The sequence below is a fragment of the Peromyscus eremicus genome, chromosome 6 (assembly GCF_949786415.1).
Source record: "Peromyscus eremicus chromosome 6, PerEre_H2_v1, whole genome shotgun sequence".
Lineage (NCBI taxonomy): Eukaryota > Metazoa > Chordata > Mammalia > Rodentia > Cricetidae > Peromyscus > Peromyscus eremicus.
In genome coordinates this window covers 49,014,076-49,034,288 of record NC_081421.1, presented here as the reverse complement: position 1 = coordinate 49,034,288, position 20,213 = coordinate 49,014,076, and positions in this window count along the sequence as shown.

The window sequence follows — 20,213 nt, the reverse complement described above, 5'->3', positions numbered from 1 at the left end:
CTACATGAGAGAAACAGAACCAGGCAGGTGGTGACACACATCTTTAATCCCAAGAAGTAATATGGCAGGACACAAAAAGGTATATAAGGCATGAGGAAACAAGAACTCATGCTCTTGAGACTGAGGATTTCATAGAGATAGGAACTTGGGGCTGGCTTGCTCTGTTTCTCTGATCTTTCAGCTTTTACTCCAATATCTGACTCTGGATTTTTCATTATAAGACCTTTTAAGATTCATGTTTCATGCTACCACACTCAATTTTTTTCTAGGTGCAACTATTTGCCTTGTGAATGTCATGATTTTTTTTTCTGTGAGAGTTGAATAATATTCCATTTTTTAAATGTACCATGTTTTCATTATTCATCGGTTGATGGACATTTAGTGTGTTTTTAATTTCTGGTTATTATGAATAGAGTCAAATGAAATTGGATTTGCAAGTATCTCTGTAGTAGGTTATAAAGTTCTACCTGGTATATGCTAAAGAGTAGTAGAGATGGATCTTGAAGTGGATATGTTGTCAGTTTCCTGAGGAATTGCCATACTGATTTATAGTAGATAGCTGTTATAGCTTTGACCTTGAAACATTGCCTGTAGAGTGACACCAGGGAACTGCCACACCTTCCTATGACCTGCTCCTGGGGCGTGGCTGAGAGGGAGCTTCTTAAGACTCGAGGTGCATATGTGTTTGGCCCTTCTGGATTCCTTGTGGTTCTAGAAGCTGGATGGGACACCAAGCCAGAGTTCTCCGCTAGATAGTCCTTCATCTCTCCTGGATCCTGTAACCAACCCTTATTGGCTGTAAGTTATCCCAGAAATAAACCTCTCTTGATTACCAGAAAAATTACATGGAATTGCCTCATTAATTACAATAATACTGATGTCCATAGTGTTGTAACAAGTTTGCACTTACATAAGTATTTTCTTACCCCACATCCTCACTAGCATGAGGAGTCATTTGTTTTATTCATTTTGGCATTCAAACTGGTATAATATTGAAGTCTCAAAGTAGTTTTTATTTGCATTTTTGTGATGACTAAAGATATTGAAACAAATACTTTTATTACACAATTCATTTATATTTTTGGATATGAAACTCATAAATACCAAACATTCCCTGTCCCTCAAAGATGTTCATTAGCCAATCATTAAATGTAAGCTGCCTACATTTAATGGGGTAATCTCCTAGACAACTCCATTCAGCCTAGAACAATTCCTGAGGACTTATATGTCTAATGAAAGTTATATTTTTAAAGGTCTATTATAGAGATAACTCTTATAATTTTTAAATCAAATTACTTCTTAATTTAACACTGTACAAGTAATATGAAACTATATATATGTGTGTGTGTGTGTGTGTGTGTGTGTGTGTGTGTGTGTGTGTGTTAGTCTGTGGGATGCTAAGTGTGCCTTTTCAAAAATTAGACACATTAGGTAAAGATTCTAAGTCTAGTTTTTCTAATTTTGGTGATTGAAATAAATAAGGTTATTGGATCTGTTTAGAAACAACTTCCACAGCTTTCACACCCAGTGGGTTTAAATCTACTATGGGAATAATAACTCAGTAATGACATCCTGCTATTCATGTATTTAGCAGGATTTTGAGGTATTCCTGGGCACTTACTCTGCTCAGAAATTAGGCTATCATTTAATGTGGCATCTGTTATAAAGTCTTTTGATATCAGGTAAGAAAAATATATTATTTAGCCCTAAATTTGAAAATGCCTCTCTTTCCCTGTGACATAATACCTAAGAAAATTCTATGTCACTGGGTTATTTTCTCTATACAAGCACACACAGAGATGGACACACACATGTAGCTGATGTTTTTCTGTGTCCTGCCTGGTCCACAGCTGCTCAGAATGAAGAAAACACAAAGGTTTTCATTAATTAAAACTGCTCAGACATTAGCACAGGCTTATTACTGACTAGCTCTTACACTTAAACTCAGCCCATTTCTGTTAATCTATATGTCGCCGTGTGTTCCGTGGCTTTACCTGTGTGCCATTACATGCTGCTCCCTGGATGGCAGGCTGGCGTCTCCTGACTCATCCTTCCTCTTCCCACTTTTCTTGTTGTTTGCTTATCCTGTGTATACCTCCTGCCTGGCTACTGACCAACACACACACACACACACACACACACACACACACACACACACACACACACATTTCTAATGTCCTTTTGAAATTCTCAGTTACAAGTCATGTAGAGACAATCTTTGTGCACAGTTTCTTCTCTTTTGTTTATGAGGTATTTCACAAGAAGTAGCCTTGACATACTCTTCACTTTTCCACTATATCATTCAACTTTTTACACCTACTCAAATACTGTACAAGGTGTTCCATAATCTTTAATTCTGGGCCTTTTCTAATTTGAATGTGAGTTCAAAGGAACTTAGACCAAAAATGAAATATATTATTGAAAAATAACTGAAGTCAGACTAAACATGTTTTAGGAATATTTGACTATGCTTTAAATAAGCAACTTTGATCTTCAATTTAGCACTGCCTCTTAGTCAAAAGAAGGAAGGTAACTCTGGAAAGGGAACAATAAGAGAGTTTCAGAAACCAGATACTGTGAAACTAAAATACATCACCCCTAACATGTTCTAGGAGCTTGAAGCTTTAGCTGGATGGACAGTACCTGCTTAGCATGCATATTTTGAGTATAAGCACTGGTGTGAGTTGTATATGTGTATGTAAAAGCAGGAAAATTATCAAACTATTACTTCTCTTACAATGACTTAAATGCTTTATTCAAATACTGGTGACTAAACTGGTACATACAGTGGTCACTTTCTCCATGAAATAAATGTCTTCTATTTTTTTTTTTTATATTTGAACAGTTGTGGTACGTGTTTGTGTGTCAAGACATCCAGATAACCACATTCCTGCTGGCAGCTTTTGTCTAATGAGTTCAGTGTTATGGTTTGTGTGCACCCAATATGGTGAAGTTTACACTTGGTTTATTTCTCTTCTCTGCATATAAATTATTATCCTGGGAGATTTATCTGTCACTTTACTCATGACAGTTGCTAATAATTTCCCAATTAAACATCGTTCAACTATGTGATTTTTTTTTTGTTGTGATAAAAAGGTTACTAAAAGAAAATAAAAAACATCTATCTGAGCAGTCTAGAGCATAGAGTGTTATTCTATTTTATTTTCTGTAATGTATTAATCAATATGGCAAAACAATTATTTCTTCTATAATATTCCAGAAACATTCCATCTGAAGATGCAGATACTGTCTTTATTAAATGCAATGATCCAATAATTATATATTTAAAACCTAAGTTACCATGAATCATTTTTAAAATAAAAGTATTTAAGTGTTTTTTGTGTAGTGTGTGTGTGTGTGTGTGTGTGTGTGTGTGTGTGTGTGTGTGAGACAGTGTGCCTATGAAGGCATCGGACAGCCATGGAGGTTGGTCTTTACCTTTCATCTTATATGAGACATGGTTTCTTTGCTTGGGTTTGTTGTTTTTTTACCACCGCATGTACCTGGCAAGCTGGCCTGTGGGCCCCTGGTGATCTTGTCTTAGTCTACCACCTTGCTGTGAGAGCAGTGGGATTATATATATGTGCTATCTTGCCAGATTTACATGGCTTCTGGTGATTCAAACTCAGGTATTCTCACTTGTTGCAAATCTCCCCTTTTTATTTTTCTCTCTCACACACACACACAAAAAAAATGTTAATACTCGGCACAGTAAGCTCAAATCCTAGTGTTTAGGAGGTAGAGATAGGAAGATGGAGATGTTTAAAAATTGGCTACATAGTGTTTGGGGGCAAATTGAAACTAAGAGATAAATATGACCATCCAAAATTAAGGTTACCTACTTAAATTTTCAAAAATAAACTATAAGCAATGTGGAACATGAAGCTAGTATTAAACAATTAATAATTAATTGAATTATATTTGCTCAGCCACCTTGCCACAAAGGTTTAAATTACATATAAAATTGGTAATTTTGTTTGATTATTCTTTTGATAAATGTTAAAGTATTCATTCCTGTTTTTGAAGTCTTATCATTGCTATAGCATGCCACCCTGAAAAAAAAATATTCTGAGTCATACCTAATTTAATATGAAGCCTTCATTGTTACCATGGTTCAATATTGATACCTCTTTATTTTCAAAACCGAGCTATAAAACTGTATAATAGCAAAATTTAATAACTCCTTTTCCAATAAGATAGATTTTTCAGATATTATGAATCTAATAAAGAGTTATACTCTATGAATCATTTCAGAAAGAACTTCATATCAACAATTGTTCCAATTAAATAAAAAAGAATCACAATTGTAGCTTCTTCAAAGAAGTCTAACATTATAGCACCTATCATACAAATATAACAGGTAAGATGAGATACAGAGGATGTACAAAAGCCTATTGTGAAAGTTCCACAAATGACACTGTGATTGAGTGAGAATACTGAAGCACTTTGTGTCTAGAAACCTGACTTTATAAATGAAGTTTATTCTAATTTTTATCCAACTGTATCTAGTTAAAATAAACAAAAGGGAAATATTTAAATTAAAATGTAAGATTTTATTAACTGTAGAAAATAAATAATGACTATAAGGATTTTAAAACATTTTTAAAGGTAAAAATGGCCATAAAGATGGGGTGGTAGAAGCTCTCAAGAAGGGAATAGTGGCCGGGTGGTGGTGGTGCACACCTTTAATCCCAGCACTTGGGAGGCAGAGACAGGTGGATCTCTGTGAGTTTGAGGCCAGCCTGGGCTACCAAGTGAGTTCCAGGAAAGGTGCAAAGCTACACAGAGAAACTCTGTCTCGAAAAAAAAAAAAAAAAAAAAAAAAAAAAAAAAAAAAAAAGAAGAAGAAGAAGGGAATAGTGGCACATAGTATCTATGAAGGGGAAGAAACAGGAAAAATAGATGGGAAAGACTTACCTGGAAGGCAAGGAAGAAGGGCAACATACAGGGAGAGGTAAGGAGGTGGTATAAATCACATGAAGGATGTTTGAAAAAGCCATAGAGAATTATAATATTGTGTGTGTTAGTCAGTGTGTGTGTATCAATAATAATCAGAAAAAGACTATCAACTGTAGTTGAAGTTTTCCTGTGTCCACCCAGCTCCTGCAGCCACTCAGACCCAAGTAAACACACAGAGACTTATATTACTTATAAACTGTATGGCCATGACAGGCTTCTTGCTGTCTAGTTCTTATATCTTAAATTAAACCATTTCTATTAATCTATATATTGCCATGTGGCTTGTGGCTTACCAAACTTTACTCTTGCTTCTCATGATGGTGGTTAGCAGTATGATCCTGACTCAGCCTTCCACTTCCCAGACTTGTCTTCTCTCCTTATCCTGCCTACACTACACTTCTTCCTGGCTACTGGCCAATCAGTGTTTTATTTATCAATCAATTAGAGCAACACATTCACAGTGTCCCCAGCAATCAACTTGAGAATTCAGGTGTCATATGAAGGGTTGAATAGATGGTAACTGGGGGTTGCCTGGAGGGAGGAAAGGGAAAATGGAACATGATGTGATTCTTCTTTCAATTAAAAACATTTTTTTTTAAAAAAAGAGGGTGAATCTGGGAGAAGTTAGAGATAGAGTGAGAAGTGAATATGATCAAAATATATTATATTAAATTCTCAAAGAATGAATAAAATATTACCAGAAATTATTCTTATAGTAATTTGTGTTAGTAATGGCTTTATTTTCTAATATAAAGTGGAAAATTAAAGTATATAACTGTGTGATTAATAATCTGAAGTAGTTTGTTTATTGCTTATATTTTTTTCATGCACGTTTATGGACTACAATGTACTTGCAAAGATACATTGAAGTAGTTTACTGGCTGCTTCTTAGCGAGAAAGACCATATTCGTAGATCTTCAGAATTTCTCTTAATGTTGTGGCATACTTTTTCAAAAGTTAATCTGTTTAAGTTTTTCACTAAATAGAAAATGTCTATTATATTGTATTTTTGTTCTTATAATAAATTAATAATATAATTATTTCTCGCTTCTATTTGTTCCCTACAACCCTGCATTGATGCCTCCACACTCTTTCAAATTTGTAGCCTTTTTGCACTAATTATTATCACTTGCATTTGTGTATATGTATATACATACATAGGCCTAAATATTATCTACTCATTCTCTATAATATTACTTCTATGTGTGTTTTCAGGGATGACTGTCACTGATAAACCAGTTGATGTGCTCTTCCCTGAGGAAGATTATCTCTCCCATTTCCAGGTTTCCTCAGTTGTCTATGTATAGATCTTTCTGTAGGGTTGAGGCCTCATGGCCTTGTCCCTTTCCAGTTAGGCATTGATGTCTTCCTTGTTAAGTTCTCGTTGGGCAGTCTTGTTTTTCAGACTTTAGTGGAAGTTTTTGAGATTGCTTGGAGATATAATCTCACAGCAAAGTCCCTGATCCTCTGACTCTTACAATCTTTGTCCTATTCTTCCTCAATGTTCTCTGAGCCTTAGGTATTGGACTGATTTGCAGATATTTACTTCAGGACTGGGCTCCAAAACTCTGCATTTTGATTCGTTGTCTTTTTCTGTACTGTTCTTTACCTTTGGGCAAACAGAAGTTTCAAGCAAGAGTCTTGGCTGTTCCCAGGTCAACTTCTTATGGTTGATAGCTTCTAGTGATATCATTGTTATCCATGCTTGATTGGGTAGTTACATAGTCATGTCCATTCTATTGACCCTCATTAAACCCTGTGGGTCACAAAACAAACCAAAAACAACCACAAAAGAGAAAACATGAAAATGGAGCCTGTTAGGATAAAGGGGATCAGATACAAGGCTATCAGAAGACTAGGAGGTAGTAAATATAAGCAGAATGTAATATATATAATGTATTATAATAATATAATATGTATATTATGCATACATTTATGAAACATTTGAATGTTCTTGTTTTCCTTTCCCCTTTTTATTGAAAATAGATTCTTTTGTTGTACAATTTTTCCTGATTATAGTTTTCCCTCCTTCTACTCCTCCTAGTTCCTTTGCCTATTCTTCTCAGTTCCTCCCATATTTTATTATTTTTTTGAACTAATGCCTGGAGCCTAATCAGTGAAGTTAGAAGGAACATACAGATCTGTATAGGGTATGAAAATTGGAACAGATCAAATTTTTCTTCAAGAAAGTTTATAATATCCAGTCTAAATGTTCTATCTTTAAATATGTTAAAATGTTGGTGGAAACAGAACAAATGTATCTAAGGTCCTGGAAACATTGGTGGTATCTGGCATTTTAAATGGTTTCTGACTGGGCCACAGGGATTGCTGGGACATGGAAGAGTGTGAAAATTGCTACCAAGCAATTATTGCTGGGTGAAGACAGTTGCTGCTTACTCAACTGCTTCATAATGGTGTTTGCCCTTTAATTCTCACAGGCAAAATTAGATTGTGTAGGTAAGAGAATATTTTCTTTCATGATCTGAATGCTGGTTACAATGATATGATCTGTTTATGAAAATTTACTAAGCTGTATCCACATATTTTTAAAATAGTTTTTTATTAAGAAAATTTTTATTCATTTTTTATATTCCAAAAACAGATCTCCCTCTAATCCCTCCCCCTGCTGCCCCCCAGGGTCCCCCCCCAAAGCCCACCTCCCAGCCCCTCCTCTGAAAAGGTAAAGTCTCCCATGGGGAGTCAGCAAGCCTAGTACATTCATTTGAGGCAGGTCCAAGCCCCCCCCCAACCCCCTGCATTAAGGCTGTGTAAGGTATCCCATCATAGGTAATCTTTTGCATGTGTTTTGCTATATACTCATGATTTTTTCTTTTGTATGGAGAATTCTTTAATCTTTCTATCATGTCACCAACCAAACAGTGCTATTAATTTAACTATTAAATAAATGCAAAACAACTATATAGCAGAAAGAACGAGCATCCTGTAGCTGAGCTACTTTCCTTGTCCTTTACCATCCCCCACTCTTAAATAAGTTAGTTATAAAGTACACAATTATAGATTGACTCAAGGTTTTTTATTGAACAGAATTTTGATTGTTAAATTATATATAACTACCCATTTGATTACATTTATTGTGTTTCATCTCTAAAACTGATGGGACCAACAAAATTCAAATAGATTTCAAGCTTTGTAAAAATTTTCATTAACTCAGTAGTAATACACAGAGATAAATAGAAGACAAAAAGAAATACATTTATTTTTGTTTTATTAAAGTATTATATTCTCACAGAGGTTCAATTGTGTGTGTGTGTGTTGTGTGTGTGTGTGTGTGTGTGTGTGTGCATTGAATTTAGAAGTCAACATTGTTTTGATTCTATGATCTCTCTCTCTATCTTATTTTTTAAAACAAGCTGTGAGTTTAAAGAATTGGCTAGTCTAAGCTGATGAAGATCATGCTTCTCTCCACACTTCCACCAGTATTGGGTTCATAGGTGTGCTGTGGGATGGTCTGTATGTCAAGTGTGTTGCTGATTGGTCAATAAATAAATCACTGATTGGCCAGTGGCTAGGCAGGAAGTATAGGCGGGACAAGGAGGAGAATAAAGCTGAGAAGTGGAAGGCTGAGTGAGAGAGACACTGCCAGCTGCCACGATGACAAACAGCATGTGAAGATGCCGGTAAGCCACGAGCCATGTGGCAAGGTATACATTAATGGAAATGGATTATTTTAAGCTGTAAGAAAAGTTAGCAAGACGCCTGCCATGGCCATACAGTTTGTAACCAATATAAGTCTCTGTGTTTACTTGGTCCGGTTTGAGCAGCTGTGGGACTGGCAGGTGAGAGAGATTTGTCCTGACTGTGGGCCAGGCAGGGAAACTCAAGCTACATAGGTGTCTGCTGCCATACTCAGTTTTACATGTGCGTGGGAGGTCACGTTCAGTCCTTGTTTGCATAGCAAAAATTTTACTGACTATATCATACTTTCCACAGAAATCCTAATGCAATCTATAATATTCAAAAACAAACTCATTGCTGATTTTCTGATAATGGACTATTGATTTAAATATGGTAACATAGAAATGAAAAGATGAATTAATTGTTGACTTGTAGAAAAGTGAATCTATATTAGAAGGACTTTTAAATTCTCTAATGTAATGAATGCTGAAAGAAATCACAAAATACAGTGCCTGATAACCAGCTATTATGAAATACTGCCAAATACTACAGTCAGCACTGTTCACAATAGCTAAGTTATGGAACCCACCTAGAAACCTAGTGTCAGTGGCCTGGATAAGGAGATTATTGAATTTTATGTACAGTGGGTGTTTTTCACCCACAAAGAATGAAGTCATGTCATTTGTGGAAAAATAAATGCAACTGGAAAGAATAATATTAAGTAAATTAAGCCAATCGCAGACAAATGAATTGTGTATCTTCTCACATATGATTCTTTGATATAATTACATGAAATGATGTCTATATATACTACACAAGAGTTGGTTTGAAATTTTCTGGAGAACAAAGGACTAATACAAGGAGGCAGTTATAGGAAGAAAGTAGGAGCCATGAGTGATTTGCTCAACACACAGTACAAACTCATTTGAAAAATATTTTTATGTAGTAATGTGCCATGTTAAATGAATACGTATATTGAAAATTTTTAAGAATATCTAAGGCTAGAGCTGAAAATTATGCAACTCCAGGGAGAAGTGAATATTTTTTTTTCAATATGTAATCCCAGCACTGTGAACTCTCTGAATAGTTTCACAGAAGTACCGATAGCAAAAAAATAAAAAATAAAAAATAAAGAGAGAGAGAGAGAGAGAGAGAGAGAGAGAGAGAGAGAGAGAGAGAGAGAGAGAGAGAAGCAATGCTAAATTTTACACATTTACATGTTTGTGGCATTTTAACATTCCACTACCCTCTCACATACCCACATTCCCTCTGAAATCCTTCTTATTCCCAACAATATCCATTGTATCTCAATGTCTTTATTTTAACCCATAGATCCTCATTGAGGGTTGAGGCCTCATGCATTCACCCCACATGCAATAAAAAGTACAATGAGTTCATGGATGCGATAGCAATAGCCTTGCTGTGCTCAGAGGATGCTGGTTTGCAGAATTTCTCCCCAACTATGGCTCTTACATGCCATGTGACCTTATTTCAGTAACGGTTTCTAAGCTTAGGTGCAAGGCTGACCTAGATGCCCCATTTAGGGCTGAGCACTCCACAGTCACTTCTCCTTTATATTTTGACCAGTTGGTTTTTGTATTAATTTCTGATATCCTCAAAAAGAAGCATCTTCGCTATAGATTGAGAGAGGCACTAGTCAATGAAAAAACCAACATGGGTTAAGAATACAATTTGATACCATGTCCATTTAGCAAAAACCAATAAAGAAATAAGTTATTTCCTGTGGCCTATGCCCATCAGACTAAAGTTCATGCCTAGGCTTATAGTACCAGGTATGAATTCTCTCCTGGGAGCAAGCCTTTATCCAATGAGAAAGCTGTTGATTACACATGTAAAAGTTATGCCATATTTTTAAGAATGAGAATATCATATCAGACAAGTGATTATTACTGCATGAGGTTGATAGCTAGATAAGAGGACTGATGACCATTTCTTCTCTAGTGGCTTGCATAGAACCTTCTGCTACTATGATAATAAGAAAGGTTATTAAAAAGCTTGTTAATGAATGTAGTAACCATCAAATGAGAGAACGAAACTTATACATCTCCACCATGGCCAACAAAGAGGAGTGAAGGGACAGTGGAGCCCTGTGTTATTGTTCCCAGGGTGGGGAACCATGGGGAAATAAATATAAGGAGAATGAGATTGACTTGGAGATTTTCAACCACTGTCTCTGGACTGATGAGGATCTGGAATGATTTTTAGTGAAGGTGAATTCATATTCTATCTTTGGGGATATGAAAGCGGGAGGACAGAGGAAGTATTGTTCATTTGCTGCTTCTCAATTACATTAGCTGAAAAGTTACTTTTTCTGCCTAAAAAATAAAACGATCATACTTCCTGGTTTGTATAGTTTTTTATACAAAAGGAGACAGAACCGATTCTTGTGTAATTATTTGGATATTCCATCATTAATCATGTAGTCTCACTTTCACGTAATGTGTTTACACCTTCGTGTAAACAGATGAACATCACACAAAGAAAGATTATCTTCATTAGGTTTCTTCAAGTGTGTATCTTAAGAGTCTATAATATAAAATTCTAAGGCAATTTTAAATTAAATTTTCTATTCTGAGGCACAGGAAATATATGAATTTTATTTTAAGCTCAGTTTTTATATTTTTCCTTACTTCTGGAAAAAACTATACTTGTTGTTCTACACTAAGCCTAAACAGAGGTCAACAGTAATTTTTAAATTATGTTTTTAACTTTTTAAAAGGAATATTTTCCTTAGTTCGATATTTTGCTGTAGAGCCTCAAGTTTCCAATGTAGTATATATTCTCACATCAGAGTCCCTGTCTGTACATGTTTCTGGGAGTTTTGCTGTTTCTTGCCCTTAGATTTGTTAAAGCCCAAGTTAGGACCAATAGCATGATAAGAACCAGTCAGGTATCATCAACTCAGCGCAGGGGTCCTTTACCAATTGCCATTCATATAAATGTATACATACATCATATAATTATGTATTCTGCATAAATGCAGTTCACTGGCAGAAACTTCCTGTAGCCTTTAACATTACCTTCTGTTTTGGATCATTTGAGTTTTCATAAAATTCATGAAATAGAATGACTAGAAATAGCACTAGACTCCTGGATTATATGTAGTCCAATTCATCACTATGATGGAATACTTCATATACTACTTCTGACAGATGGCTATCCATCTGTTTGTGTTAGGAAACTCACAATACATACTAACTTCCCACTTTATTCCCCATGTGCTCTGGTTGTAGAGAGAGTATATCAGACATACTGATTTTTTGTTATCATTAACTTTATTTTGTCTTTGTTTCAACAATCAATACCTTCTAGAAAATGTCATGGTGGCTGTGGGAGAGTTATAAGAAGACGTAGCAAAATTTGCAATTGCTGGCATATCAATTCACTAGAGAGGCTTGTATTGAACAAGCCAAATTTAATGAATTACTTTGCCCTTTTATAAATAAAAAGGAAGAAATCTTTACTTTTAAATTAGTTCACAAGTATTGGCTTCTTCCAGTGGAATATATAGAAAGGAATGAACACATCCAAGAATTGCCCAGTGTACTGATTCAGAATGTAAGCTTTGGTGTTAGCCATCACCAGGTGGTTCTGATCCTGTACTCAGGAACTTCTCTGGATGACGTCTGTATTACTTGAGTTTTCCATTACTGTGTTAACACACCATGGCTAAGGCGACGTAAAGATGGAAGGTTTCCAGAGGGATAGGATGGGAAAGTATGGCAGCAAGCAGCAGGCACTGTGGTGGAAGCAGCAAGATAAGAACTCCAAGCATGAAACAGAGATGGAGCTGGGATCAGGCTGAGCCCCTAAACTCCCCAAGCATGCTCCCAGTGGCATTCTTTCTCCAGTAAGACCACACCTCCTAAGCATCCCTAAACAGTACTACCAACTGGAGCACAAAAATTAAAACACTCAAGATGTAGGGAGACATTTCTCCTTCAAAGGTTAAATCCTGAGTGGCTATAATCTCCCTTTAGGTTTTTAAAAATAGTAGCCTAAAATAAGGATCTGTGTCCCTGCTATCTATCTATCTATCTATCTATCTATCTATCTATCTATCTATCTATCTATATATATATATATATATATATATATATTTTACTTTTTCTTAACACAATTCATGGGAAATGATACCCGTGGTAATCAGAACTCAGAATCCGTAGTGTAATTCACCACATTTCTTCCAATCTTAAGGTTAGTTTTACAGGAAGAAGTTTATTGCACCATAGAACCCTTTATCCTTCATTTTTTTGCCATTAGTTTTTAGCTGACTTCTATTATTGCTTTTTTAAACATTGTTCTCAATCCAGATCTCTTTCTGTCTGTTTTATCTATCTATAATCTGCTTATTCTACAGCCAGTCTTTCATCTGAGTGTCCTCTCACATTCCTGTGCACAAACTTTTTCTGAACACTATCATGCACTTTTTAAAATTTTACTCTAAATTACCATTATGTGTGTATTTGTCCATCTTCTCTCATGGATCATGAAACCTATTCATGTACTACTGCTATATTTTAAGATATTATTCTTACAAACACATTTTTACTTATGATATGGAATGCTATAAATAGGATTTCATAAAGAGTGCCATTTCTTATTTGTAACATTTCCATGTGAAATAGTGCACTGGAATTCTGTATTAAAATAGCACTTTATAATGGGTATAATTAATTTCATTGCCTGGGTAGGACTGAGAAAGTGCTTCAAATCAATCTTGCTTCCGAGTTCTAACAAATTTGCTTAAGCAGAGGGCCACAATTCTAAATTTTATTTTACTTTACTTATTATTATATTGAAAAAAATCTATTCTGAGTCCTTAAATACTTCAGATGTCATAGCTTACACGTTTAAAAAAATAATAAATACCCAGAGAATTTCTACAATAATATAATTACTTTGTTTTAATCCAGAAAGCAATCATACCTGTTGAATATTTTTCATGTGAAGAGTATTCCAAGGCAAGAATATTTAGATACATCAGAACTCTGAAAAGCATTTTGCCTATTCATCATTTTTTGGTGTTTTGTGTCTGCTTAAAATTGTAATTCATATTTAGATACTTTAATTAAATGTATAAAAATATTGAAAATAGAGATGTTTAATATATTAGTTTATCTTATAATTGTACCAGCAAGATTTCTGAAATCGGTTTTATTTGGCTAACTTAAAGGTATTAGCCAGACCATGGCTTCATTACTCTAGGGAAACTTACTCCTTTCTTATGACTGTATCACCCTAAAGCTACATAATCTAACAAATTTTAATTTTGATTTTTAAGTTCAGTTATTATTCTAAAATCACAATCTGTTAAGTATTCTGGGATATGATTTCTTGACCAGTTATTTAAGCAACAACAATTAAAAAAAACAATTTGAATGTTAGTAATTAAAAAATATTCACCTGTTGAATTAATTTGTTAGCAGGGCAGATCAATTTTTATGTCAGGACCTTAAACAACAAATGCATCATTAGGGACAGTTTCATATTGATTTATCTGATTCAATGTGCTAAATTTACTTGCAAGATTTCCAAAAGTTATTCTGTATTTATTGCAAGGTCATCTCTGACTTGGTGGTACTTTTCTTGGTGCTAAACTGGTTTAACTTAGTACTTCCATACTCACCATGTGGCTTTGTCTAACATTTCTCTCTGTATTTGTGCCAATATTATTTTGATAAAAACGTGAATTGTGTAAGCAGCACAATGGTTTAAAAATAGGATCTGTTAGAAGTTTGTTGGTCTGAACTGCAGACTTGTGGACAAATGAAATATCAACTAACATCACAGGTTTCAGGAAGGGTGGAGGAATGCTTTTTCTCATATAAAATCAGGAAAGCTATGTAAGATTCTTGAACCCTGAGAGTTTTCCCTGAGGAGGATGGGCTAACAATTTTCTCATTTTTCTCACCTTGATATGGATAATTCTTACACATTTATCTGTGAATCTTTTTTTTTTTTTTTTGGTTCTTTTGAGACAGAATTTCTTTGTGTAGCTTTGGAACCTGTCCTACAACGCACTCTGTAGGCCAGGTTAGCCTCAGAATCACAGAGATCTGTCTGCCACTGCCTTCCGAGTGCTGGGATAAAGGCATGCGCTACCACTGCCCGGCTCTGTGAATGCTTTAAGAAACTTATTTTTTACAAATTTTATTTTAAAAAAGCTCATTTTGACTTCCTTAAAATGCAGAAGCTTGCATTTGGTAAAAATGAGTGTAAATTTATAACTAAGATGTATATCAGATTTCCTGTAGTTGTGATGAAATTCCTGAAAAAAGGGCAGCTTTTGAGAAGAGTAGTTTGGCTTACAATATGAGGGATGCATTCTACTATGACATTGAATGCATGGATGAAGGAGCAGGGGGCCTGCTCCTGAGACAGGCTGATAAAATCTCAGTGTCCACAAGTGACCCAACTTTTCCAGAAAGGCTCCACCATCTAATGCTTCTAAAACCACCCATAACAGCAACAAATGTTATGGATGGTTTAAGTAGGGTCCAAGTGTTTAAATACATGAACCTCCTGGGATATTTCAAGTTCAAACCACAATATACTGTGTTGTGTTTTGTGTGTGTGTACAGCTATGTGTCCATGTGTACGTGTATTTGTAGTGTTGAAAACCAAACCCAAGACCATTCATATGCCAGAGATATGACTGAACATTGAACTATATTCTCCCCACCCCTAGCAAAATACAATCTTTTTATTTAAGAAATTTTTTTTATTTTTAAAAATTGTATTTATGTCTGTTTGTGTATGCATGTGTGGGTATGTGCACTTGAGTACAAGATTTTTAAATCAAAGGTTGGTGTTAATAATGAGACTGCATGTAGAATGCTATTCTAATTATCTGAGAACACTCATATTGGGGAAACCAAGATAGCTCAACAGGCAAAGGAACTTGTCCCCAAGGATGACAATATACATTTGATCCCTGAACCCCACATGGTATAAGGAGAGAACTGACTCCCACAAGTTATCCTCTTGACTGCCACATGCATGCTGTGAGACATGTACCTCCCACTCCTACAAAATACATAAATATAAAGAATATTTTTAAAAACTAATCTTATTTTCCTCAGACTGCAACTCTCCAGTGCAGAAAACAATTACTCAGAAAAACATTAAGTAGACATTTAATGGGACATCTTTTTTTCATAATCACTTTTCTAACTATATTATTTGTTTTTATTTCTTTTCAATCTCAAAAGCTGTCTTAAAGGTATTTGATCACTGATGAGTATCCCTACCTGTGGTGATGTATTGTGTCCTCCAATACACTGTGTCTCCCAATAAAGTAAAACTTACCTGGAGATCAGAGAAAAAATCCAGCCACTATATAGAAGTCAGACAATGACAGCACATTCCTTTAATCCTATCACTTGGCAGGCAAGGATCTGTCTGGATCTTTGTGAGTTCAAGGTCACACTGGGGAGCAGAGCCAGACATGGTAGCACATGTTTTAAATTCCAACACTAGTAACCATGGAGGTCTGGAGGTCTGTACTGACAGATAGGAAGTGACAGAGCTGGGCAGGAAGAGGAAGTGATGTAGCTGGACAGAGAGAGCAAATCAGATGACAGAACAACATGGCATATAGTTATGGGTAGACAGGAAGTAGCACCCTTTGGAAGCTGCAGAGTTGGTGAGGTAAAGTTAGCTGTGGCTTTCTCCAATTCCCTGATCTCTCAGGTTTTCACCCCTATATTTGGTTCTGTGTTTTTTATTTAATGAGACCATTTAGAAATTCATCTACTCCTACCCACTTGAGTGAACCCCTACACTCTCAACAAGTGCAGGGGCTGCTCACACACAGGCAAATTCAGGGGCTGCACTCACACAGGCAAGTGTGGGGACTGCTCTCTCACAGGCACGTGCTGGAGCTGCTCTCATTCTCAGGAAGTGCAGGGGTTGCTCTCACCTCTGTTCTGAAAGGACCAGAGGAAAGGAAGAACTGGGATCATTCTCTCTCCTTCTACCCCTTCTGTCTCTGTCATCTATGCTCACACATTATGAATGTGGTGATGGGACAAAGGGAGGTGGCATTTGGAATGAAGAGGAGTTTGCTTATGTGTAGATGTAACCAACTGTCTTATTAAATAAGAAACACAGAACCAATGCAAAGAAGAAAGCCAAGAGGTCAGAGCTAAGTGCTAAAACCTTACCCTTCCTCCTGTGGTGGTTCTAACTCTCCAAAAGAGAGCTACTTCCTGTGTTAAAGTCTTTATACTTTCGGTTCTACCTTCTCATTGGTTGTAAACTCAACCACACGACCACCTCGTCTCTGCCTGTCTGTATAGACCTCCAGGTCTTCTATGGTTGGTATTGAGATTAAAGGCGTATGTCTCCAATGCTGGCTGTATCCCTGAATACACAGAGATCTACCTAGCTCTGCCTACCAAGTGCTGGGATTAAAGGCATGCACCACCACTGCCCGGCTTTCCTATGACTTGCTAATAGCTCTGACCCCCGGGGAAACTTTATTTATTAACATACAAATAACATTTCAGTACAAAATAAAATATCACCATACTTATGTGATTGCTTATTCATAACAGAACCTGAAAGAGAAGTCTCTTTTCTCAGCCACCACTTCTTTAAACTGGGACTACATAATGCTAATGACTTCACAGAGGGCTCATTCTACATGGACTGGCCCAATTTGAGCTGTTTCTTCCTACTTAATGTTGTTTTTAACTACATTCTTAATCTTGCAGCATATTTCAAAGGTCTCAGGTTATAAAGTTAAAGTCTCATTTTAATGCTGATAATAATTTAAAGATTCAAATAGTGAAGCCATCAGTCCATCTTTCAGTATAACTTAAAATAGCAAAAGATTGCCAAGTGGTAACAACTTTAAAATAAAAGAGCTTTGTAAGTGCTGGTTTATTTATGGTGTTTTGTTTGTGTGTGCTTGTGCGTGTATGTGTGTTTGTTTGGGGGGGGTGGCTGTGTGTGTGTGTGTGTGTGTGTGTGTGTGTGTGTGTGTGTGTGTATGTGTTGGTATGGAGGGTGTTAGCCTGTCCATCATTAAAGACAATATCAAATTCCTCAATTAAGCTGCCCTGACATAGCAATTTCTGTCTTCCTCATTTCTAGCCATCTTGTTGACCATCCTCAGAATAGTAACTCTTACACTCTGACATTGGAAAAGTATCCTTCAAGGGCTATAACCTGGAATGGTACTTTTTAATGGTAGTAAAACAATTGTCATGTTTACTTTCATATTCTGAAAAATGTCTGATGGAGATTTTCAGACAATGCAGGTTTCCTGTCTCACTGCTGACTGAGGAAGGAGGAGAAAATTAGGCTGTTAGCTATTGAGACAGATGTCAAAAAATTTTGATAAAATACCCACAAGCCCAGATTGGGAAGTGTATAACTCTTTGCTTTCTTCTAAGATAAAAATGCCAGAGCATGATGTTTTACAGATTAAATAAAGCTGTATGTGTTTACTTCTAAATGTATAATACTAATTCTAAATGGTTAATAATGTGAGTGTGTGTTTACATAGCCATATTAATACAACATTTTTTGTTTCAGATATATGCTTATGATTTTTATAGAGTTATGCTTTCAAAGAAAGTATTCATACTATCATTTTAATTGCTGAATGCTATTCATACACAAACATAAGACTCCCAGAAGCCAATGTCACTGAAATCCTCAAATGTGTTACAGAGATAATTTTCTTTAATTAGACACATTAGAGTCCAGAAGTTCTTTTCTTTTACATTAATGTGCACAGTTCACCTATGTAAAAATACTCCTATACACATATAGAAATTTATTTTATATACTTATTTTATAATTTTACTTTCAGCTTTGAAAATAAATATCATCACATCATTTACCCCTTCCCTTTTTTTTCCTTCAAACACACCCATGGAACTCCACTTGCTCTCCATCAAACATATTGCCTATTTTTAAGTCAATAAAACCTGCTCAGTCATTTTATGATAGCAAAGATATAACACCTTGACATGAGCCAGTCTTTGCCTTTGGAATTTTTTGAAATCAAGTAAACACATAAATAGAATTTTGAGATTATTGATAACTTTTATAGACAATTTTTATTATTCCAACGTGGTGCTTAAGTTTCATCAGCAAATTTCACAAAAGAGATGTTTGATAAAATGGTGAAGTAAAATTGAAAGCACAGATACAAAAAAATCTCAACTTAGCTTTCAAAATATTTGAATTCTCTCTCTCTCTCTCTCTCTCTCTCTCTCTCTCTCTTTCTCTCTCTCTCTCTCTTTCTTGATGTGTGTGTGTGTGTGTGTGTGTGTGTGTGTGTGTGTGTGTGTGTGTGTATGTGTGTGTTGATATTTTTTTCATGTATCTCAGGCTGACAATTACTAACTGCCTAGGATGACTTTGAACTTTTGAACCTTCTGCCTCTACCCACTGAGTGACTGAATTACAGAAATATATCACCATACTAAGCTTATGGGGTACTAAAGAACAATCTTTGGTCAGAGATAGACAACCACTATAACAGCTAATGTACAGCCCCAACATCTCTAAATTTTTATTTTCTCTTCACATGCACTGCATTATTTAAATCTGTCTCCAAGCAAAATAACTTTGTATCTCAGATGCTCTATCCTATATCTCTTCTTCATTTCTATTTACAGACCATTGTTGGTACAGGTGGAACAACACAATGCAAAATAAAGAGATCCTGAATCTGTGGCTCCACCAATTACCTTCTGTAATTGTGGTACTTTTTTTCTATGTGGTACGTTCTGACATTACAACATACAACTAATAATTCTATTCCTGAAGTATAAAATAATCCACATTATTTAAAGGAAACTGCAATTTATCCACAATCAGCACTTTTTATAATTTCATCAGTAAGAATTTATGAAATAAATGCTAGTGATTAATTAGCTGCCTAATATACAGCAGGCATTCAATAAAAACTTCTTTCTATGTTTCTATTTTTGTATTACAACCAGGTTTCACTTTTATGTCCTGATTAAATTGAATGCCTACATTAAAACCTTCACTCCACATTGTTCTTCTCCATTAATAAAATGCATTGTTTAACTGTGTTTAACCTCACAGACTTATATGTGTCCTTATAAAAACTTTAATATGATTTTAGCATTTATATTTAACATTACAATGAAATGCATGTACACTTGAATTATATTGGTAAATATATACAATATACTGCATGACAACTCAGGGACTTTGCTTCTGCTTTTAAGCATCAGGTTATAATTAACCTTTATCCTGGTTAATCCTTTTTTAGCTAAAATTCTACCTTTCTTTATTCTGTTGTTGACCTGTAAGCGTTTCCATCCACACTGAACATGTTATGGTTACCTCTCTTCTCCTAACCCTTAGCTTAGTGGTTAAATTGTTTTCAAAGTCTAATGTAGCAATATATTAATGTTACCACCTCTGATGATGAATAAACTCAAGTCATAATTAAGTTAAAAAATATTTTCGGTATTTACTTTTACTGCCCAAGCTCTCCACAATGTTATCATCAGGGCTAATAGGACACTAGTTATTACAGTTTCCTGAACCTAGTTCTCATTACTCTAGTAGGAAGAGGAGGACAAAAGTCTGAGTGACTC